At 35.4% G+C, this 25,063-nt stretch overlaps 1 long non-coding RNA gene across 1 annotated transcript; it reads left to right on the forward strand.

Moving 5' to 3' along the window:
• Positions 1 to 7,350: 7,350 nt before the first annotated feature.
• On the forward strand, positions 7,351 to 22,990 carry LOC114462760 (uncharacterized). The gene is made up of 3 exons (XR_003674025.1): positions 7,351 to 7,481; positions 7,931 to 7,936; positions 22,979 to 22,990. It is a non-coding gene; the product is annotated as an uncharacterized LOC114462760 (long non-coding RNA).
• Positions 22,991 to 25,063: the final 2,073 nt, after the last annotated feature.

A 25,063-nucleotide genomic window follows, 5' to 3' on the forward strand; every position in this document is an offset into this window, starting at 1 on the left:
ACTGGGTGATGTTGGGACGTAAAATCCTATCGGAACCTGACTTTTCTTTTGACATAAGGAACTACATCCTAAAGCTGTGTTCTTTGGTTTTCCTGTGAGTTAAAAAGCTTGCGCAGAGTTGAGAAATTAAAGTTGTGACAAATATTAAAGGTAGTATAAATGACTGCTGTTGTGTTTTTTTTTTCTTATCTTATATGCATTTGAGCTTTTCTTATATTTATATTCAAACTTCCATATATATTTTCAGACTTTCATATATATTCAAAGTTTTTATATGTATTCCGACTTTTCTTATATACTGTATATATTTAAACTTTCATATATATACACACACTTTTCTTTTGCACTTGGTATATTAAAACTTCCATATACATATTTAAACTTTAATATATATATTTAAACATTTCATATATATACAGTATATATATCTATATATATATATACATATAGATATATATATATATATTAACTTCCTTATATATATTCATACTTTCATTCATTGCGTACAGTATATACCCAGAGTATAGCAAAACTCCTCGTTTGTACTGTGAGATGTTTTTGATAAATTGTGATGAAATATGTGATGACACTTATTAAATTTACTCTGAGACTGTCTATAATTAAGGAAGAGTAATCGTGTGACGACCGTACAAGTCTGCACAAATCCAGCTGATCTGGCACTAAGTTGTTTTGCTAGCTTATTCATTTTCTTCATAATTTGATGGGAAAATTATACTTGGGATTCAATGTAGCTGTCAAATTACTTCCAGCTGCTCATTTAGCTATAATTAGGACTTCGACTAGAGTCCGGGAATAGCCTGTGTGCTAATGAGGCAGGTTCATTTTTCAACAGAGGCTCAGTTAAAAACGTGATGAAAAAACTAAATTCTGTGAAAAAAAAGATTTTAAAACTTCCTTCACTGATGAGTAATCAATATATGTTTAACAAATATTGATTTTTTTTTCACACATTTGTATAATAATATGCTTATATTTAGGACAACGAAGATGACGCATCTGTGACTTTAAGTGTAGGGTGACCAATTGATAAAGGGCTAAACATGAAACATATAACAAACGGAGGTGTAAAGAGTACTTATATATCCTACTCAAGTAGAAGTAATTAAATAGTACTCAATGTAAAAGTTACTTTCACCCCCCACGTTTTTTTTTTGGTAATACATTATACATATGTCTCATGTATAAATTTAAAAAGGAAGAGATGAAATCTTGAATAATCGGAACATAAATTATCTTCCGCAAAAAGCATCTGTATAAAATTAAAGGTTTGTCAAAATGTACAATTATTTTTTTTCAATAAAGTAACACCAATGATTTCAAAATAAAAATAATTTATCAGGCTCTAAAAATAGCAAAATTTATTAACTTTAAAATTAAGAAAATAACCAGCATTCAATGCTGTTTTGGTGCCGTGCATTACGTTTAATCTGATTGGTCGTCTATGATCATGTGATGCAATTGATGCCTCTGGTCATTTCATTTTTTTGTAGTTTCACAATGTATGTTGATCATTTTAAAACAACAAATAATAATTTACTCAGTAACAGTTGGGTGTAGAAATATAACAAATTGCTTAACTTCTTTTAAAATGTACTTAAGTACAAGTAAAATGACTGACTTTGAAATATACTAAAAAATGTACAAGTAACAATAAAAGCAACTTAATTACAGTAACGTGAGTATTGTAATCTGTTACTTTCACGTCTAGTAACAAAGGATGTGAAAAATCAGATAAATGACAGAAATCCTTGTGTTTGTGCAAAACTGCTGCATTTTTGTTGTTTTTGAATCAGAAAAGTAGTCAATGAACACTTGTTTATTGCAATTATTATTTTAAAACGTGACAAAATCTTCTTTGACTTCAAATCTTCTTCTTTATTTAATTTAATTACATCTTAAAAAAACTTCTTCCAGGTGACAAATTCCATGCGTCCTATTCTTCAAACCACTGAAATCTGATTAACACGTTTACACAGACTCCGGTGGAATGAAGGATAGAAAGCACAGATTATTTAATAGAGAATCATCTCCTGACAGCCAATGATGAATCGATGGACCACGCGGAGGATTGATGTTTACCTCCAAGCTTTCACTGATCTTTTTCCTTCTCAATCTGTTGGAAAAGAAATCAAACATTTGGTTAAAAGACACCTTTTTACACAAAAGAGCCACAATAGTGTGTGATGAGGTGTCTCTGTAGAGGTTCTGGAGAGTATTGGTGTCGAGGGTGTGCCACGCAGGCCTCTCCCTACGCAAGACAGGACATGTATTCACTGCTTTTCAACCTTCTTTAAGCATCTGATAACAAAAGAATACAATGAAGGTGCACAGACCAAAACCCATTGAATAAAACTTAACAGTTACAGCAACATCATATCTCAAAGTTCATGTTGCATTAAAATAACAAAACCAAACTTGAATTATTGTCACTTCTTCCAAATTAAGTCTCTACTCACCAGCTTGAGGAAACAAGTATCTACACAACTTGGTTTTTCTAGTTTTGGTCAAACAAACCATGACAAACCTTTAAAAACCTTCAAAAACAAGTGTCCAGAGTAGTTGATATACCACAATCAATAAAAACCTCGATCCAGTGTTGAAAAACCAGGTGAAGTGATCCATCGCGCCTTGCCTGTTGCCAGTCTGTTTACCTGCACCAGGTACCTGCATTTTTGTCCCTCTCTCCACCAATGGAAAAGCAGGAAGGGGGGTGCAAACCGCCCCCTTTTTTCTGCCTCCCAGCCATTCCACACCCTAATAAAGTGCTTGTGTCATTCAAAAAAAAAAAAAAAAAAAAAAAAAAAAACAATACAAAAACAACATTTAAGAACATACCACGTCTTACAACGTACAGAAAACAAGCATGACACAGCAAGAAACACCAACAACAACCAAATAATCATCATCAATGGAAAAACCCTTTAGAAAAATCCACCAACTAGAAAATCTCCTAACTTTGCTCTAACATTGTGGACAAAAAAACTTTTCATTGGATTTTTTATACACTTCAAAAGGTTGACTGAGTAAACTGTAAAGTTCTAAGCTTATTACTGCACTGAAAAATGTATCAGTATTAAACACATCCAGAGGTGGAATTAAAAGCCTAAACTTTATGGAAATGACAGAAAGTAATAAGTCGTTCCTAAGTTTGCAGATAGTGGCTTTTCTCTTCAAAGGAGTGTTTTCTGAGCGGTTTGTTTTCAGGATTTATTCCCCAGCCAGCATAAAGCTGTTGATGCAGGATGGCAAACAACAAATGTATTTTTATCTGAACAAACACTTTTTTTTTTCAATACACAAAAAGACACAAACAGAACATTGGATTAAATTGTAAAAAAAAAAAAAAAAAAGAAAAAACTAATTAATTTCCAACTTCGTGTTTTTCCAATTTTAAGTAACAGATTTGCAGTTCTGCAACCTGCTTTCTTGCATCCACCCATTTTTAACCGATTCTCTGAGACAGAAAAGAAAAGACACACGGTCGAGTTTCAGCTTGTCTGGAATGCTGAGCAGCACCTAAACAAGAAAGTCTGTCTTTGAAATGGGGAGGAAAAAAGTTACACAAACACTTTCAAAAGCTATCTTCCTTGACACTAATTGGGAAAGGGTATTGTGGGGGGGGGACTGTGCATGTCAAGTTGACACCTACAACATATGCGCACCTTTTAAAAAAATGGTCATTTAAGAAATTATGGTTTTTTTTTTTTAGTTGATAAAAGAATAAATATTCTACATGATTTACTGTATTGTAACACGATTAAGAGTCATTACCGATAATTTAATTATTTTAATTAACTTTAAATTGTCATATTTCTACAGGTTCTGAGGCTTTTCTGCCATACAATCATACAAGCAAAAAAGAAAAAGATAATTCACACAGATGCATTCGATACATGAGTCAACATGTTAGTTAGTTAGTTAGTTACATGAGTTAACAGGTTATACTGATTCAGAGGGGTAATTCTGACACAGAGGGGTTATACTGAGAGTTATACTTATTCCGAGGGGTAATACTGAATGCTATTCTGAATTCGAAGGGTTCAGTATATGCATTGTTATTTGTTTATTTAGACTCAGAAGTTTAGCCCAAAATGTGGCATCCAGGGACGTCTGGAAAGGAACAAGTTGTTCATCAATATAAGACAGTGTACGTTACTTGTGAATTTTAGGGCTCAACTAAATGACTGGATTTTAGATATTCAAACCTATGAGCACATGTAATCATGTCATGTCTTGGATTTTCATGTGTGTAGTGTTTTTATGTGAGTGACATGTATGCATGATTGCACATGCATATAGTTTTGATGTTTTGTGTTTTGTGCTTTTAATCCTATGCCTATACACGCAGATACATACTGTGTTTTATTATGTTTTGTACTTTTAATCGTCTTAATACTTCCTGTTGGGGACAACTGATGAATCATTGCCGGAGTATTTACATGCATACATTGTATACGGCCTTGTTTCCGTACACAATTCCGCATTCACTTTGATTGACAGACTCCATGACAGGAAGTCGAAGCCTATTGGCTGGGCGATTGTTTCTGTTTGTATAGGGGTCAATAGGACGAAGGAGTGGCTTATACTGTATACGTTGATGTATATCAGGGGTCTGCAACCTTTACTCTCAAAAGATCCATTTCTCCTCATCTCACCTTGATTAAAGTCCCACTGGAACCAAATAAAGTACCTTTTTAATGGAGTCTACATAGTGTATAAAATTTCTATACGGTTAAAATTATATCGGATAATGTTATGCAAAGAATTTTTTTTAGATAGACTACAAAAAAAATACTTGAATTTGATAACACATAATGTCAGTCAACACATGTTAATTGCAAATTTCTTCCCACACATCAAGCATGCATATTTAGCTGGCATGTTGACAGTTAAATGAATCCGTTCCCACACAAGTAAAATGTATATTTTCTTCCACAATTGTCTTTTAGTTGATTTAGTCATCTTACCAGGGATTTAAAACTTCAGGTTAGCCACAGGTGTAGGAAAGTTGATGGTCTGTAGATGATGTAGGAGGTGAAGTCTGAAGGTTATTGCACAATGTGATTTATTTTTAGGTTGACAAAACGTTAAATTGTGATTTTATTTGGTGTCAAAATCATTAATCATTAATACCCTCATTAAGAAAAGAATGATTATTTCAATATTTTTGAGAGCAATAGGGAGCCATTGCAAAAGAGTCAAAGAGCCACATGAGGCTCCAGAGCCGCAGCTTGCAGACCCCTGATGTATATGAATGACCACCGGCAGTAGACCATAGTAAAAGACTAGTTAGGTATTTTTTGCATTTCAAAAAAATGATACATAAACATAGATTCCTCAGAAACTCTGGATATCAGCTTTAATATGCACTGTCCCGTTACAATAAACAAATAAAAAATAAAATTAAAATCCTTGCATTTTCTTTTGGAAACATAGTTCATCTAGTTATTATATTGTAATTCTTATCATCATTATTATTATTATTAATAATAATGATTTCACACAGATTTTATACCGTTTCCATAGTATCCAACGTTGTGCCTAACTGTGGTATTTGTGTGATCCAATTGCATGAGCAGAGGATCATGCCAGTGCACTGATCAGGACACAGACGATGGGGAGGAGTGGGTGGGGGTGGAGTCGTACTCACAGGACCCTGCGGCAGCAGCTTGATCCAACTCTACTTGCCTGGTAAACTATGCACTGCTGTGCTGAGACTTGAAAGACGTTCATGATGCTCTGCTGTCTCTTTAGCAGTGGATAACGTTAAACAAAAAAAAAAAAAGAAAGTTTGGAGTGGGTGGATAAACAGGAGTAAGTCGATTCAAATCAACTTCTGCAAATGTTATATTTATCTTTAATACGCTCAGACTTATAGCTAGGATTGGAGTAAACATTGAAAGCTGAAATCTGATTTGACAAGAATTGAAATTATATATATTTATGCATGCAACATCAGTATTCTCAATGCGTAAAGTTAATTATAAATAACTCTGCAGTGAATTACTTTCTCTTTTTATCCCCATGCAGGTCTCAATCTGGATAAAGAAAAAAAGAGAATGCATATTACATTATTCAATTTAGTGGTTGTCCAATAAAAATGAGATTTTTATTCACAATGTTATTTCATTGTTATTCATCAAGACGACAGAATTACAGGTCAGAGTGAACGTTTTGCTTCCAAGTTGCTGCTAACCAGCACACCGACATATTTGGCCAACCAAGACCAATTTTCCTTGAATGCATGATTTGATTGGAAACTGGAGTAGCTACAGAAAAGCTCTGAAAGAAGACGTATAAACAACACATGTCAAGGACTCTTTGGAATGGAATTCAGGGTCTTCACTACAACAAAACTGCAAACCACAAACCACTGAACTGCGCAATTATACAAAAGTAAAGTAACATTTCCATACAATGATCACATAGTTTATGCCTGTATTATTACATATGTACGTTTTTTCACTGGATTAAAACTAATATTCATAGTCAACAAATGCAGAATGACTATATTGCATGATTACATGACATTTTCATCAGCTACCAAGAGGAATGTTATTGTGAGATGGGGAAAACCATGATGTTAAATGAGCTTAGTTTGGATATCTTTAATTTTGTCCAAATAAACTTAATCCAGGTAACTTTTATCCTTGTTATGCATCCTTTATAATACTCAGTGTTGTAACAATAGCAACAGCTGTAAAAACATAGCCTTGAAACTTGAACTTTTGACACTTTAAAAGCCTTAAGAACAGTTCCAAGCTGCAGCTCGTCTTGGATGTTCTTAGTTTTTTGAGATCTGAATCTATCACAAGTCGACTAAGGAAGGGATGAGCACATTTAAGGCTATAGCAAAGACTCACTGTTGCACGTTGGAATCAAAGGTTCTGTCTGTTCAGATCTAACTTAGGCGTTAGCGTAGCTTTAGAAGGCAACTCTGGTTCTGATAGAAAGGGAATCAGTAGATTTGATTTCCCACAGTTTGCTGTTAACATCACCAATAAAGAGGTCCAGGCTCTGTGTATCATAAAAAGCACCAGCAGTACTGTGTAGCATCGTAATAATAATAAGAATAATACATTTCAAAAACTCAGACACTTTACAAAAATACAGAAAATACACCACAATCATAAGTTAAAAGCTTGTTTAAAAAGGTGAGTTTTGATGAGTGATTTGAAAAATGCAAAGGAAGAACATGGGATCTGATGAATTGTTAAATAGACTTGATACTGTAAGTTCAGTGTGGATCAGGCGTATCTCTCCCGTGGGGGATGTGACACCCACACTTTCATAAAAACTAAAATTCATCCCCCTCACTTCTCACAGAGGGATTCATTGTTGAAAAAGTATTGTCAGTTAGATTGATCGAATGGTGATCAAGCCAATCACAGCCAGCCATTTGACAAAGCTGCCGTTCCAAGAAGGAAAACAAAGGGTTAACAGCCATGACTAAAGTGTAAGTAAAGTGACAAAACATTGGTACTAGGTGGCAAAAAATGGTCCAAACGTGGCATAAAAAACTCTTGAAAAGTGATGAAACGGGTCAAAAGCAGTCAGGAGTGGCAAACTAAATTGACAAAAAAGAAGAAACAGGTGGTATGTGATGGAAAAAGGTAGCTTTAGCAAAATGTGACAAACAATAGTGAAAAAAGGACAAAAATATGGAACAAAAAGAGGCAAAATGTAGGGAAAAAAGGAAATAAGTGCATGGAATTTATTGGGCAAAAGGTCGCTGGGATGAAAAGTGGCAAAAACATTGTTAAAGAATTGACAAACATTGGATAAAAGTGTCAAAAAGAACTTGCAAAAATGGACAAAAATGAGGAAAAGGGGATATTTATTGGCAAAAGGATGATACAATCTGAAAAACAAAAAAGTGTCTAATGTTTTGGAAAAGGTATGTAAAAAGTATGTTGTAAAATGGCCAAAGAAAAAGGTAAAAAGGTTTTCTGGGGGAATAATAATTAAAATCAAGACAAAGAGCCATATGTTGGGTATCACTGACTTCACAACAGCTTTAATAAATTAATTTAATAAACTAAATTGGGAGTTGACGGTTGCCCGAACCTTTGAACACTTTCACTTTTAAAATCGCTGCTCCACCCCTGGTGTGGATTATTGGAAAAACTATTCACAAAGCAATTATAAATGCATTATTGTGCTGTACACCAAAAAATATATTTGATCAAATTTGAGCTCTTAGGAAAAACACAGTTGAAACCCTATCAAAATAAAAGCATGTGATCAGTAAAATGGTTTGACATATTAGTGAATAAGCTCCTTTGTTATCCTCTCTCTTTCGTTTCCTTTTAAAGTTTATCTCGAGCCATAAACTCTAAACAGGAGCCAAACAAATGTAAATGTCACAAAGTAGTGTGCATAATTTGCTTTTCATTGTTCCAATCATCCACATTATACAGATAACCTTGTGTTGAGATTTTTAAGGAGGGGTTTAAGTGGTAAATGGCTTTGTGAAATGTGTCTCGAGTTGCAGCTTTTTTGGACAGAGATTATTTTATGTTAAAGTTTCATTTATTCAGATAACACATTTTTCAGGAAATGTATTTTGATTTCCTGACATGTTTCAACGGTCAACAGCCAGTCTTCCTCAGAGGCGTCTGCTGATCTCGTTGATGTTTCCTTGACTTCAGCGTAATAATTCCATTAAGTTTGTTTTTTTTTTTTTGTTGAGGTTTCATTTATTCAGACAACTAATTTTTAAGGAAATGTACATTTCCTGAAAAAAGTAAATTTCCTGAAAAAGAGTTGTCTAAAAAGACAAAAAGGAGGAATTATTACTTTATATAACAAATCCTAAAAATATTAATGACTATTCATTTAAAAATGGCTGTAAATGATTCAGTAAACTGTACATAGGTCTTTAATGAAAAATAAAAAAATAAAAACCTTAACCTTTTAGTTTTAAATCTGCTCCGAAGCAGTAACAAGAAGCCTGCCCTTTATCGTCCTCATCCTATAAATGCCACAAAGGTGGAATTTTCCACCAGCTACTTCCTTGAGTTCGCTCAGGAATGCAGACAAGATGGAGCAAGTCTGCAAAGTGCAGCTGTAACACTGTGTTGAGGTGCTCGGCTTGTGCACATCATGCCTAACTACTTGATTCTCCCTTTAGGGGATTTGTTCTATTATCAGTAAAAAAGGAGAGTCCTGCAGAACTGGTAGTTACCATCTGATTGTCTCCAACATAAATGTACAGTGCATTATCAGTTAAATGCATCAAAACATCCAAAATGAAGAGACAAAATATTTTCGAAATTCAGTATTTCAACCTTAAAACGTATTTTCCTCCTACAAAGCCTTAAATTATGTTGTCAATCAAACTTAACTAACAGCAGAAACAAGTTTTTTATTTCATACGCCCAATCATCAAACCGTTTCTTGCTATATGCAAATAAGGCATTATGCATTGGGGCACAGCAGTCCCTAAGCAGCAGTTTCTTAAAACATTTTTTTTATTTTGGCTTTGTAACATCTGTTTGATGTTTGCACATTAAAATGTATACAGTACTTGTTTTTTTTGAGCTTTTTTTCCAGGTAAGAATGGTCAACAATAATTTTTCAGGCCCACCTTTGTTGTTTTTTTCACAACCACTTTCATAAAAATATCCTAAATAGGTGGTTGCAGTGCAATTTTTGCATCTAAACACATATCCTAATAACATATGTTATTTAAGTAAGCAAAAAGGGAGAGTATTTCAATATAAAATCACCTTTTTCTTGTTCAAGTAAATGCTTTTCAGGAAACGGAAATCGTTGATCTATGTTGCATTGATTACTGTAATGTGCTGTGGTCTGTATTTGTTTTAAAACTCAACTGACTGTTGCTTTACCACAGATAATATCCACATAATCATAAATAAAATAAACCAAAACAATAAATAAAAAGTTAAATGTTAAAAAGGTTAAATAATAAAGAGTTAAAAGGCTGCATGTTTATGGTCAATTTTATTTATAGAGCACATTCAAAACAACAAGTAAAAGAAAAAGAGATCAAGTAAATGAAAATACAGAACCAAAAATGCCAGTTCTCAGTCCGGTTTGAAAGCCACAGCATATAAAAAGGTTTTTAAACAAGTTTTAAATGTATCAACTGTAGGAGAGGTCCTTAATACTAAGATTAGCCACCACTTGGAGATAAAAGAGTTCCCACAAAAAAGCATTTTAAATTTAGCCTGGTTAAAAGCCTTGAAAGGCCCCCTGCCTCATAATCAGGGCTCGATGAAGCTGTATAAACTCATACAGTCCTTGGGTGTAAGGGCGTGGACACCCTGCACTGATTTCAAGCCCATCCCAGGGTGTGGCTGTGTATGTTATGGGTTAAAGTTCTATGTTCTGTTGTTTCACTTTGATTTCCTTCCACAATCCTAAAACACATAAGAACGGTTTTGGTTGTAAAGCTAAAAAGAAATGTCATCCAAATTACAATAATGTAAAACCAGTATACACTCTTAGGATTGTTTTGAGACTCCAATAAAACTGAAGACTGAGTGAAAAACCCACGCACACAAACATCCCTCTTTTTTTTTTTTTTGCTGTGGGGCAGAGTTGCCAAGGTCCAATTCACAGAGTAACCCACACAAAAACTATCTTTAATGGAAATTAGTTAGTTCAAAATCTTTTAAATGGCATTTCCCCTAAGGACAATTTGAATTTCAATGATTTGTTGGTCCACATTCTTCCTGCATCCATCTGTTCAATGTCTTTGACAAAAGCCCTGAAAGCAGCAGGATGTTTTCACACAACTCTTAAATCCAAGGCTGGGGAAGACATTTACTGGCCCTATTAGACGGTCATAGATTTCTATCTGTGCCTGGAAGCAACAGACCTTGTAAAGTTATACAACACGAGGCATGTATGAACTCATATCTCGCTCCACCCTCGACAAAAAGGTGAAGGAAGTGCGGAATAATGTGGGAAGAAACTGACACGAACCTGCTGCCCTTACATATCAAACAGAAAGTTAAATGCATCTATGTTACAGTATGTTCTCCGGTAGTGTATTTTTGACAGACTCTATACATCTATGACCTCCAAGTGCTGCTACATTATGAATGAGATACATGTATATATTATGGGATGGCATTGGTCCAGGTGGAGCTGCTGGCATGTTAGAAGCATCATGACTTTAACGTGCTCTGAAACACTGAGCCCACTTGTGCTTTTTTCAGTGTTATGCTACCCCACTTAGAGCTAAATTACAGATCTGATGCTCTGCTGTGTGACATAGAGCTGTGCAACATAGAGTAATTACATCAAACAGGGCCAAATCAGTCTCGCTGAAAGGCTGAAAGAAATCTGCTCTCTTCAAAGTCTTCAAAGGTTAAATACCTCACACATCAAAGTCAAATGCATTGGATTTGTTGTAGTGTTTGTAACGGGTTCCGATGAAGGAAGACAAGATTTTAGATATGTGGGTGGGGGACAACACTCTGGGCTTTTGGGAAGCATGCTGCAATTAAAAAAATAGAGTACATTTGCACTGCAGGTAAGGGGGCTAGAGCGCCACCTCTAGATTGATTTAGGGTATTACAAATGAACTGGAACAGGGTGTTTCAATACTTTAAGGCAGTGTTTCTCAAATGTGGGTAAGAAATGGCACTACAGGGGGTACTAGAGAAAGAGAGAGTGGAAAATGATTAAATAAAGAGTCAGTCTTGGTCGCACAGGATTTTTGGAGCTGTGCTAAACTGAAATCTTTCTGGAAGATGGTGAACACAACCATAAATGACATAATTAACATAACTGGTACAATGTCGAACCCCCAAAGAAAGAGCACTGGTTTGAGGTCACCCAGGACATCTATATCAGTGGTTCCCAAACTGGGGTACGTGCACTCCTAGGGGTACTCGAACTCCTCTCAGGAGGTCAGTTTATTTTTTAACGTCATAAATTTTTTTTTTTTTACATGGATATACAGACTTTTTTCTCATTCATCAATAATAATTTGTGGCAAAACTCTTTAAAATACACCAAACGGTGAAATTCTAAAACAAGCAAAACATCAGAAATAAATGAATAAAAAGGTCTACATTCCTGATTGATGTTTGACGAGACACAGGAAAGAGTTTACATTTTTTTTAAATGATAAGATGTGGGAAATCTTGATATGAAACATATTTTAATAATTGTCAACTACTGTGTGTAGAACTGTACATAGAACTGTAACATGGTTCCCCAGTTTTCCGTTAAATTATAAATGGCAATTCTTAGAGAATTTTCATGGCAATTACAATTGCAAAGTCAATTATCTGAACTCAATTACGATTTAATAACGATTACGACAGCAACAGATTTTTAAATTTACAATTATGCCATAATTGTAAATAATGATCAATTACGCAATTACAATTATAACTTACCTCAACCCTGCCACCAAGTACCATCAGTTTTAATAAATACAAAAACATATCTTCTAATAAATTACCATCTCTGTAAATGAGTAAAAAGCTTTAATAAACGTATTTGTTGAAATGAAATAATACATATTTGTATAAAAGTGTGAATTATGCAATAAAATAAATACATTTATTTAATCGCAATAACATCTTTAAAAGACAGCACTTCTTGTAATGTTGACCTTTGACAGCATGTGCAGACTGTTTTGTTCAGTCAAGGTCAAATCAGGTTGGTTGAAGCTGAACTTGAATGAACCTGGTATATAAAGTATTGTCCACCTATTCATGCATGTACTGTATAAAGGAAGCAGTCAATTATTTGTGCATTGTTAACTTTTGTATCCTACAAGGTTTGGCTGAAGTATTAGATGCTACAAACAAGAACGGTGCCTTTGTTCCATCTCTAGGTGTCATTCAGGTCAGAAAGCAATTTTCAGTAAGTGAGCAGGTCAGGCTGTCAGCATTCTCTCACAGTTTTCTTTCTTTAAGAAAAAAAAAAACGGGAGCCTCAATGCACTGAATATCATATTGACTCATTTGTCTGGGGGAAGAATACAGTGATGCAAACCATCGATAGCACAGCGGCGGTGCTAGATTAGCCCTAATGGAGCTGCCAGGTTTTTCAAAATGAAAGAAGTTTCATGCAAAGGTCTTGATGGACAGGCAGGTGGTAGTACAATTTTAGCCTAACTGCACGATCGCTGTTAATAGAGTTACCTGATTCATAAAATTATTTTCATTTTTCCTTTGTTCCTATATTACCTTATACCACCTAGTTTAAAATCCCATGACTTACTAATAAACCTCAAAGATGTTGAATATAAATAAATAATAAATTAATTCTTAATGTTCTTTCCACTTCTTGTCGATTGTCCCAGATTTGTTTAAAAAGCCTCTGCAAACAGAGCTCAGCCTGCCCGAGGAGATTTTAATTATTGTGTCATCATTTAGTCATTTAAAATCCATGCATTTAAATGTTTTTATAACCAATGTGAAGCTACTGTGACACCGTTTTCACTTGCCATCTAAATGTGAACAAAAGAAACCTTTGTGACTTTGTGTTTTGTTGCAATGACACACACACACTAACTATCCTGAGAGATTCTGTAGGTTTGGGTTCCAATTACAATATTTGTCGTTACAAAATAAAGAAATAAGCATGATTTAGTAAAGAAGAAGGCCCAGTCTACTGCGTGTGTGACACCACCGTTCCTGCATTTTTTGTGTAATTGCATCTTATTATGGTTATGGTTAACATTATGTGATATGAACAGAAAACGTGTTGCGTAGCTGCTCAAAAGGAATAAATATTCTTCTCTGCAGCACAAAAAATATGAGCAAATTGTGTTGCCAAGTATGAAAAAATCAATCAATCTCCATTTCACGAACTTTGTGAGACAGGAAGTATCGACATCAACAGCACTAAATATCGTCTGTACTTTTGTAATTGAATTTACAGATAAGTTTTAATTACTGAGCGTAATGTGCTAGCTCATTATCTTAGAAAGGACTGCGATCACGGTAGTTGACTCATATTGCTAACATCTACTTCTTCTATACAACGGAAGTTCTTCCCAGATGAATTTACTCACTCAGCTATGTTATGGTGCTGAAAACATCGCAGGTACGAATCACAGTCTTAAATTATATCAATATTGGCAGAAGCATTAGTGAAATAGTGATGGTAAAAGTGTATACTAGCTTATTAGTGTAAGGAAGAATACACACTGGTTAGCTAGTTACAGAAACCGAAAACAATGATAAGATGGGAGGAGCATGGACTGAGGCTTCCTATTGGCCCTCCAGTCCAAAACAAAACGTAACCAATGAAAACTCAGTATTTCAACATGCAACATATGTTCATTGGGTGAATTACTTTATTTCCATTCAAATAAAATACCTGTTGTATTCTTTGTAGATAAAATGAGATGCTAGCGAAGAGCCCAGTATTTCTTTAGGACATATTTCTATTCATAGTGGAGACCATTAAAAGATGTCCAAGCCGAAAACACTTCATGTGAGCGTATACATGAATGTCATCCTATAGGGACACTGCATGCTGTAGAGAGCTGCACTGTGGGTAATAATGGAAAAGAATTAGTCCTTAGGCTCACTCTCTGTTGCGAGGTTCAGCACATTTTTGAACGCTAGTGATATATAATGACTCAGTCTGTTACTGTCTATTGTGTGTTCCCTCTTTATCTACCATAAAGCAGATATCTGGGAAACCTTCACATCCTAAACATGTGTTGTTCAAAGGAAATGTTGTTTGGAAACGAAGCATCTTTCTAGGAAAAAAAAATCATGTGGAAGCAGAAATATCGAAACCCTAATAATGCTGAAGAGAGGCTGTAATGTGGAATCGACCAGTGGGTCTTTTAATGACTAGAGCTAGCCTTCCATTGATCTCGCTCTTCAGCCTACAAACAAAGAATGGTTAGAGTTGTGAGAAATCCTTTGTCGTCCTTCTACTTAAGGAAACTATCGTCCACTATCTATTCTTCAGACTTTTTCAGACCTTTATGATTTCAATTTTATTTCAATACAAGAACGCTATTTAAGAGATGTATTTGAAAATGGCATTTGAAAATGATAGTTGATATGATATGAAAATGATATGTTTTAACAGTGTATTAAAAAAAGAGCAGTTAGGGCCATTGCAGCTGTCGTCTGTGCCAATATCTGTTATAGTGATGAATACCTTCATCAGGAAAAAGCTTCTTATTCTGCCAATATTCAATAATTCACTACATTGGAGAAGCCTGGTTTCTCTGATTGTACCTGCAACGCACCAAAATACAAGAGGTCCAGTTCGGCAAAGAGAGAATAATGCGCTGTGACGTAATAACGACGGTGTGACCATCAAGCAGCAAGACAAAAAAAGCAAGTGGATGCTAGTTGAATAGAAAAGGTAGCAAGCCCAAACAAAAAAGCAGTACACAAAAGAGTAAGAAACGAAAGGAGCAGGACAAGTCTAAAGTTACAATTACCAAATAAGACACATTTTTTACTCTGCAACTTAAGCAAAAGCTAGCGAACCAGCTAGCGAGTCAAGCTATCAGCCAAGACTAATCTGGTTCCTGTAGGCTTATTATTCGCACAGACTAAACTGGGCCTATATTGTTTGTGTTTAGTTGTGTATTGATAGGTTTAGGGCAGGGGTGGGGGCACAAAACATATTTGCACCGGGGTAGGGTGACCATAATATAGTAAACAAAAAAGTTGTTAATATCCACATGTAAAGACCAGCTACAGAAAAGCTGGACAACATTTATTCATCCAAAAATGTAACGTAAATTTAACTTCCTACATTCTAAGTATCTCCTAGTTTCTCCATTGTTTTCAATTCCCTCTCTGAACCTCCATGGAGGTTTTATCATCCAGGAGGGTCTTTCTGCTAAAATGTTTTTATTAAATCCACCTGTATTTAGTCTCTGTCAATCCATCTTGGCCTTCAGTCTCTTCTCTCTGCCTCGTGTGTGATGATTTTGTCAAAACAAAACGGCATCTTTATGGATTTCATCACATGTGAGTAAAATTACCGTAGTGACATGATACTGTAAAGAACAACTCATTAGCTTTCAGAAACTGCTGGAATTTCTCAGAAAGAGCAAATATTCAGAGAGTTACGGTCTTTGAAAACATGTTCCCGAGATGCATGCATTGATTTGTCCCGGTTTATCACAAGTTCAGTCCTGTTTGTCCTGTTTATTAAGAAATGGACGTCTGTTGCCGCTGACAGTAAAGACCCTGAAAACAGCAGCGCATTCGCTTAGAAACGTGATCTCTGTGGACTGTGAGCTGTCAGTCACAGCGGTTGCCATAGTAGCGCTTGCAATATAAACCAACTAAAAAACTCAAAAGTCTGCCACGTGTTTGCAACTCGATGCTGATTGGTCGATGGCATTGACAATATTGCTCGTTTGCTTCCTCTTACGGTCTCTCCTTCATGATGCCAAAAATAAATTCATTACAAATAAAAACATATGCAAATTGTTTCCTTTGAAAACCTGACATCTTCTTTAATTAAATTACTGTTCCGGTTTTGAGTTTTAAAAAATCTGGTCTCCCTAATTCAGGGTCTGTGGGATACCCGGACATTTTCATAAGATTTTAAAATCCACGGATTGGTCCGGACAAGACTTAGGGGGCCTTCATAGGGGCCTATCACCACGACATTATGCTCCAGATAACACGTAGCCAAACATCTGGATTCATGTAACTTCTTCTGTCTGCAATATGTCACATTTGCCAAACTGCAATACGCAATATCATACCTTTGCTGGAGGAAAACATTCTGCTTTGTGCTACAGTGCATTATGAATGGTTGCAAATGAGCTAATTTACAGTTTTGACAGCAAACCCCCCCCCCTGCAAAGTCGGGTAGTAATGGGTTTTAAGGTGCCGCTTCAGCGACTGCTGTGATGGGAACGGCGTGGCTGAAAGTAGGCATAGGTCAGGCTTCTCTGGAAACTCTGACAAATTAAAAACAGAAAACCTTTGACATTTATCATGCTATGAGTCTGCAAAGGTCATTGGCTCTACGCGCTGCTTTCATTCATTCCCTCTCCCCTGAGCCCCTATGGGCATGTTTTGCTGTGATTGCTTATAGCCTGCTGGAGCTGCAGCGGAGGGAATCAAGGGAATGGATTCCTGTGACAACAAATATCAGACACATAAGGTGAAACTAACACAAATAAGCAGTTTTATACCCCGTAGTTGCTGCTTCTCATTCTTTTCCTCTTAATTCAAGTTGCTAATAAATTACCGACAGTACTTAATGACCATATCAGTTTCATTAAGATGATGTTGAGAAATAAACCGTCGTAGTCTACAGAATGAAACAAGCGTGTAACAAAACAGGGAAAAAAATTAATAAAATCTAATGTTCTCACTATATATCATCCACACACCATAAATGCTCCAAACTTGCAATCCCGCTGGACCATGACTGTCTCATTTAAATGTTAATATAATTCCCATCATTCATGGTTTAATGTTCTCCATGGCATTTTTCTTCCTTCTTGGTTATGCTATCCAGTCAGACAAGCCAATTTATGACTATAGCTTCAGCACAGTAATGGAAACACCATCATAGATCTTCAAGTCTCTTATTCCTCAGTTACTAAGAGAAATACAAAGTTCATACTCAGAAATACGAGCGCATTTTCTAACACGTACCCTTACCAAACCCTATATATACCATGGTCAGGGTCAATTATAAATGTAATTGTGTAGTTGATAATTACAATTATAAAGTAATTATAATTGTAATTCTAATTTTAAAAATCTGTTGATGTCGTAATTGGAATTAGGTTTAGATAATTAACTTTGTAATTTTAATTGCCATGAAAATTCTCAAAAAATCAATTGTAATTTAACGGAAAACTGGGGAACCAGGTTCCAGTTCTATATACAGTTCTACACATTTGTAGTTATTAAAGTATGTTTCACGCTTTCCCACATTTTACCATTTTATAGAATTTGATATATATTTTCATTGATTAGGAAGAATAACAAGGTAACTACTAGATAAGTAATCAATTAGTTTATAGATTTGTTTTTAGAGCGTTTTTCAGCGGATTAGGACCCGTTATCATAAGAAATGCTAACAGGAAGCTAACACAAAAGATCATGTTTTATGGGCTTATTTATTAAAGGCTTAGTAACTGTGATTAATTGTAATTAAACTTTAGTAATTGAAAACATAATCAGAATTGCATTTCCGAGGATAAAAGATAATTGTAATTTTATCGTAATTGGAAAAAATGCTGGTTACTGTAATCATAATTGAGTTGTAATTGAACATGGATAATTGAAGATGTAATTGTAACTGAAATATGTAATTGACCCCAAGCCTGACCATGGTATTATGTTTATTAACTTGACTTTACTCTGACTTTATGTGCCGCTCCATATTATACAGATTAGAACAATATGACCTCCCACAGTCAATCAACACAGATCATAAAGCTGTTTAACAACGTGTTCTCCATCAGGTCTAATTGTCTTTTATGAAGCGACCTGCACTTAAAATATGTGAGAACGTTGCCTTCTAACCTCATATTTGATGAGCATCATCAATACATCACCCTTCTGTTCCCTGTTGGAAGGAAAACCATGTGACGAAGAGGACAAGAAAGACAATGTATCTGCTCATATTTACCTGATTGAAACTAATGTACAATCTTATATATTACTGCAATTATTTTGTCAATAGATTTGTTAGTATCTTTGGCATACAGTACATAGGCTGTGTTTGAAATGTCATACAAACGTACTGCTCATACTAAGTCTGCCATCAAAATGAGTATGTAGTGCGTTCACATTAGATAGTATGAAAAGATTGAGTACGTTAGAAATACCCAGATGTATACTATATTCAGACCTTTTTGAAATATACATGCACGGTGGGCACACTAGTCATACTCAACCACCCCATGATGCATTGCAAGCTGAATGCAAAATCGTCCTGGAACCGGTGTCACGGTCTGAGTTTACCTCGTACTGAGATCGATTATGAGCATGCCCACTACCGGAAAATGAATTTTTGCCAGTTCCGCCGTGACACCGGCTTCAAGCTAAAAATCAAATGTCACCTTTTCAAAACAAAAGGATCTCTTCTTCTTTAAGCACCCTTTTGTAAATATGACTCTTGTTTTGAAGTTAACTGGAAGTTTTGTCAGTCGTACAATGGTGTGTCTACGAACATCTACAAAATGTTGGTATGAAATGTGTTTCATGTTGATATTCTACTTGATCACTTTCTCCCTTAAAATTATTGGAAGTATACTAACTTCAGTGGGAATGGTCACCAGACTAACCATTCTTATAGTTAATAGTAGACAGTATATACTCATTGAGTGTGTAGTGCGTTAGTATGCAATTTTGAACACAGCCATAGAGTAAAATGATTCCTCCGTGTCAGTCGGACTAAAATTAAGGGTCGCGATCTGGTGCTTTTAGTTTTGTTGTACGAGAGGACTCCTTTTATTAGGAATAGTTGTTCACAAACATTTGGAAAAAAATAATTTAGAGGAAGAAAAGGTTGTTTTGGTTGTGAAACCTGCAGAAGAATGATAAACTTGCAACAAATGCACAGCGTTGAGGATTCTAAAATGACTTTACACATCTCAGGGAATAAAGTCAGACAAAAGAAAAACATGTTCTACCCTTTGAAAGGGAGAACATCCACTTTCTAAATCCATGGTTCCCAAATGTTTTCTGTTGCCCCCCCTTTAAAGTTGGTCCTCCAACAAAATTTCAACAAATTGGGTACAAATTGTAACCGCTATAGGAAAAGGTTTGACTATTTTTTTTCAAAACACATAAAAAGTACGTAAAATGTGCAATCAAATATTCTTGAACAGTGTTAAAGTTCTTTGAGTGCAAAGAAATAAATATTTTTCTATTTTTCACGCACAATGTTGAGCAAAGAAAGCTTATTCAGAGGTTTTTCCATCTTTTAAGTTGGTGAATGGCGCCGTAGATTTAGCTAACATACTAAAATTCCCCAACTGTGAGGCAAAAAAGGTCCATTACATTTGCTTTCTACTGTAATAAAGAGCTCAAAATGAATGACGTAATGGCATAAAATAGCCCATTATACCCAAACACCCACTGACTCCAACAAACCGCACAGACATTGTGGTGTGCTGAAATTTTGAACTGTTTGACAACTTTACAGAAGTTAATATGCAATGCAGCAGGGCACAAATTATATGAAAAGAAAAGCCTTTTCTAGCAACAAGTCTACATTGTCGGAATGGTTTGAATATTATAAAAACATTGACTGAGGAAAGCAGACAGAGAAAGCTATTCATTATTATTTGATTACAGTGTGCAGAGAAACGCATTGAAATCAAAGAGCAACTTTGAATGTCACATTAAAGTGGGTTTTTATCCTATCAGAGCGCCTGTTCCTTCTGTTCCTTTTTACTTAGTTTTGAAATCAGTTGCTGGAGATACAACCATCATTTTGAGATCTGTGCTTTATCACTTCAGATACAAATGTAGGCAACTGCAAAATAAACAAAAAAGTAAAAAAACAACCTTAAGACTGAAGAGTAGTAACTAAATGTATGTCCTACTTTTTGCACTATCATCCTATGCTGGTATTTATATTTTATTTTTGTTCTTACTCTCTGCTCTCATGTTGCAGCAAATGATAATTTCACCTCTGGTGATGAATAAAGGTGTATTCTATTCTATTCTATTCTAAATGAGAGTGACCATGTTGCATACAGGCTTCAGGAATGACTAATAACTGTTGTAAAGGTGGGACTATTTAACATACTATAATATATCGTGATATTAAACGTTACAAGTGAGTAAACTTTTATAGTTTGTTTTAAAAAACTTATTTTACAAAGTTCATTCAGAAATAGAATAATTTTCTTTAAATGTCATGATGATGACATGATTTGGTTTGAGACTGGGATGAATTATCAGTCTCTATCCGCAGTGTTACTTTTGCATTTTATATAAGGAAAAAAAATCGTCTCATTTATGTTGTTTTTTCTTCTATATTCCTACTGATCCTCATGACCCTGAAACAAGGAGCGAGCGGGTCAGAAAATACATTAATTTAAGAAGTCTCAAAATGAAAGTAAAAATGAGAGCATGGTTACTTTTCCAACTGCAAATTTTTTGTCTTTTTTTTGTTTCCAAAGTATTGTATCGTATTGTTATCGGAAGCCATTATCTTCTATTGTATCGTGAACTCTTTCTATGTAGAATCCAACCATTTCCTGACCCACTTGATCCTTTTTTTAGGGTCACGGGGGTCTGCTGGTACCAATCTCCAGCTCTCATTGGACTTTAGGTGGGGGTACACCATCACAATCGCTGTCACTTTGCTTTGCTTACGATATTATTATTACAAAACTCAGGTGAAAATTTATACTTTTTCAAGAGAATTTGCACTTAAATGAATGCCTTCAATCAATGCCTGAAATCTGACTGATACTCAATGAGAATCTTTTTTAGAAGGTGCATGAATGGGTGAAAAATGTGCTGTTTTTGTCAAATTGTTACATGCTTGAGTATTGACTAAGAACAAGCTCACAGAAACTGCCTTTACAAACAAACAAGGATCGAGGTGCATCCGAAATAGAATAAAACAAAGGGGAAAAGCCATTAGGGACAGGGCAATATGTGATTCTTCTACAAATAATCTAAAAACAAATTTTCACTAAACTACAGTTATATTGTAGCACTGGGAATGTTAACATCAGATTTGTTTTGCAGTAGCAGCGTTTGGACGCTGAAATGCGTTTTAAGAGACGAGATGAGAGGTGAAATAATTCACTCCACACACACAGGAGCCAGGATACAACCCCAGCAGCACTTTCTCATCAGATGCTTGATAAAGCAGCTCTTTCTCAGGTTGAGTACTATAAAGGCTGCACTTATTAAGGCATGAAGCAGAAGCAGGTACGGGGTCATCATCTCTTCCTGCTGTCACTCAGTTTGACAGCACACACATGCCAGCTTTACCTTTGAAATGGTGCACACGAGGCTACTCAATATAGACTTTAAAGCTGCTGGGGAAATACAGGGATGATGGTGTGATATGAGACATGGACGGGCCTGTCAGAGGTGTAATTATTTTTCCACTGGGGAGAAAAATTGTTGTGTGTTTTCATGTTTCACAGGAGGATCTATGGGTAAAATGTGGCACAGCAGAAACCTGCAGTCATGAACACACACTCAAATGCTGTGGAACAGAGGATGAGTGACTGTCGCTATCCATGGTGCTGAGAATTACAAACACAGAAGAAGTGTGCACTTTTGGTCTACACAGAACACCATGTGCAAAACCAATAAAAGAAATGAAGGAAATCAGGGTTGGGGTCAAATATAATTGCATAACGTAATTGATAATTAATTGCAATTATGGCATAATGATAATTTTAAAAATCTGTTGCCGTCATAATTAAATTGTAATTGAGTTTAGACTACTCACTTAGCCATGAAATATCTATAAAAAATGTCAATTATAATTTAATGCAAAACTAAGGAATCATGTTCTACACATATGTAGTTAACAATTATTCAAATATGTTTCATATCAAGCTTACCCACATTTTACCATTTAAAAAAAAAATTAAATGGAGGGGTGTGCTGAAAAAAAAAAAAGGCTCAGACTCCCGCACCAAAAATATTAAAACCTATATTTTCATTGATTAGGAAGCCAAACAAGGTAACCAACAGTGTATTTTACAGCTGATTTAGGGCCCGTTATAAAAACAAATGCTAACAGAAAGCTAACACAAGAGGAAGGTTAACTTTTATTAGGTTATTTATCTCAGGCTCAGTAATTGTAATTTAACTTTAGTAATTGAAAACCTAATTGTAAATGACTGAGGATAAAAAAAAATTATTCAATTATAATTGGAAAAAAGCATGGTCACCGTAATTGAAAACTCAACTGTAACTGAAAAATATAATTGACCCCAACCCTGAAGGAAATCAAACTGGAATTGGAACAAAGTGTGTCATGATAACTAAAGATGCTGTTTCAGCATCTCTAAGCTTAGTTTTTAATGTGTCACTTATTTATGTTTTGTAAAATGTGTTTTTGAAGGCATTAAACTGTTCTTTTGGATTTTCCCAAGTTGCTTTAATCACATAACCGCCCAGCTTTTATTAGCTGCACCATAACTTTTTATACAATTGTAGCCTGTAGAGGTCTTTCAGAGCAAACCCATAAAATAAATATTTAACAGCACAGAAATGATTCAAACTTAGAGCGAACTGTTGTTACGACTAATAGTGAAACTAATCCCAGATTGCTGCTCAACGTCGTAGACATACTAATGTCACCAATACAGTGTACATTTTAGGACCTCCTCAGGTCTCAGAGTGAGGTATCAGGTAAACCTCTGTCATTTTATCAGACCAAACGGACTCATGTCTCAGCAAAACCTCCGTCAAATAAAATGGCCTCAGGCTTCATAATAAATGTCGTCAGACTCAAAGGCATCAGTCCGTAAAACATGATATGGCGTTTTATTTTGAAGGAACCGGAAGTACACATGAAGAAGTTGAAAAGAGCGTTCTTTTCATTTATTTTTTAAAAGTTAAGATTGATCAACAAATACACAGTTAAATGAAACGTTAATATGACTTAATCTTTAAAAAATAAAATAGAAAACAATAGCTTTCACCTTACTATCGTATCCAAAGCAGCACATATTGATGATGTATATTTCCGGTTTCTTCAAAATACTGTATGTCATGTCGTGCCATTGAGTCTGACGACTTTTATTTTGAAGCCTGAGGTCGTGTCATTAGACGGCATTTTAATTTGACACCAAACACAAAGTCGCTTGAAGGCCAATGATGGACACTTGCACTGAAAAAGCAAAAATAAACCAAGATGCATTCCAAACAAAACAATATATTTTCTCAAATAAACTAAGAAGACAGATGGAGAAAGAACAACTCACAAAGTACAGGAACTTAAACAGATGGTCAACATAAAACAGAACTCGCTTATCGTCTGAATGGGGAAAACAGGAGCAGCATTTAGCTAAACTAAACTCCAAACTCACATCATTAACAGACGAGTCCAAAAACAAGCAAACGCAGAAACAAAAAGAACACAAGTGTCAGAAGCAGAACTGAGCCTTCCTTCCCAGTGATGTGACCGCTCTTATGCTGCATTCGGTTGCACTTGGAACTCAGATATCCGATAATCTGACAGAACGAATCAGAAAAGTGCAATAAAATGACCCTTGAGTTTGGGACCCCAACTCAGGAATTCGGGTAGAATCCAAGCAACCTGAGTAGATCAGATGACATTTTAGCAAAATGGTGGCGCACACTTGAGATGTCACTATCTCCTCAACTTTTACTTTTCAGTGTTGTCAAATTAACCGTTTATTTAAAGTCTAAAGTAACTTTGCATTTCCATTCCCTCTATTCATTTGAACGCTGCTCTGCATAAGTAGTGATACCCGTATAGTTTAATTCATTCTTTCTACAGTCTATGGTGCAATGACGCATGCTGGATTCCCCATGCTGGTGAGTTCAAGTCATTCAGGAAGTCGGGCTTACATCACAGATGAAGTTTGCGGTAGTAAATTAACTGGCACCATCTTAAAATGTGGGAAAATAACCCGTCCGCCTCCTGTTTGTCCAATGACAAAAACACATTTATTTCCGTACAGGAGTGATTTATATCCCGGTATGGCATACAACTATCAAGAATCGCTACCAGAAGAGGCTAGGAGACGATATAAGGCTAAGTTATCAGTGCTATGGATATTAGTGTCCATACAAAGTCCCAGCCAACACTTGGATGAATAATGAAAAACATTGGCCCAATTTCACCTTCCCAAATCTTTACAATGACCTAATCAATTGACCCCGTGAGCAACCCGTAAAATCCTCACACGCCATTAATCACAGTGTACTTTATAACGAAGGTACAATGGATATATGAATACACATACAGTATTTAGAATCCTCAATGTTCACTAACCAGTTATGAGAGCACACATGGGAACAGGATGTTTTTGGGGACCAGTTTTTACCCATCCATTCTATGAAGGAAAGCCAGTGTTTTCTTTGTTTCTTTGTTTTTTTCTTTTGCGATGATGTAGAAAATAATATCTGTA

Source organism: Gouania willdenowi, chromosome 5, assembly GCF_900634775.1.
Source record: "Gouania willdenowi chromosome 5, fGouWil2.1, whole genome shotgun sequence".
Lineage (NCBI taxonomy): Eukaryota > Metazoa > Chordata > Actinopteri > Blenniiformes > Gobiesocidae > Gouania > Gouania willdenowi.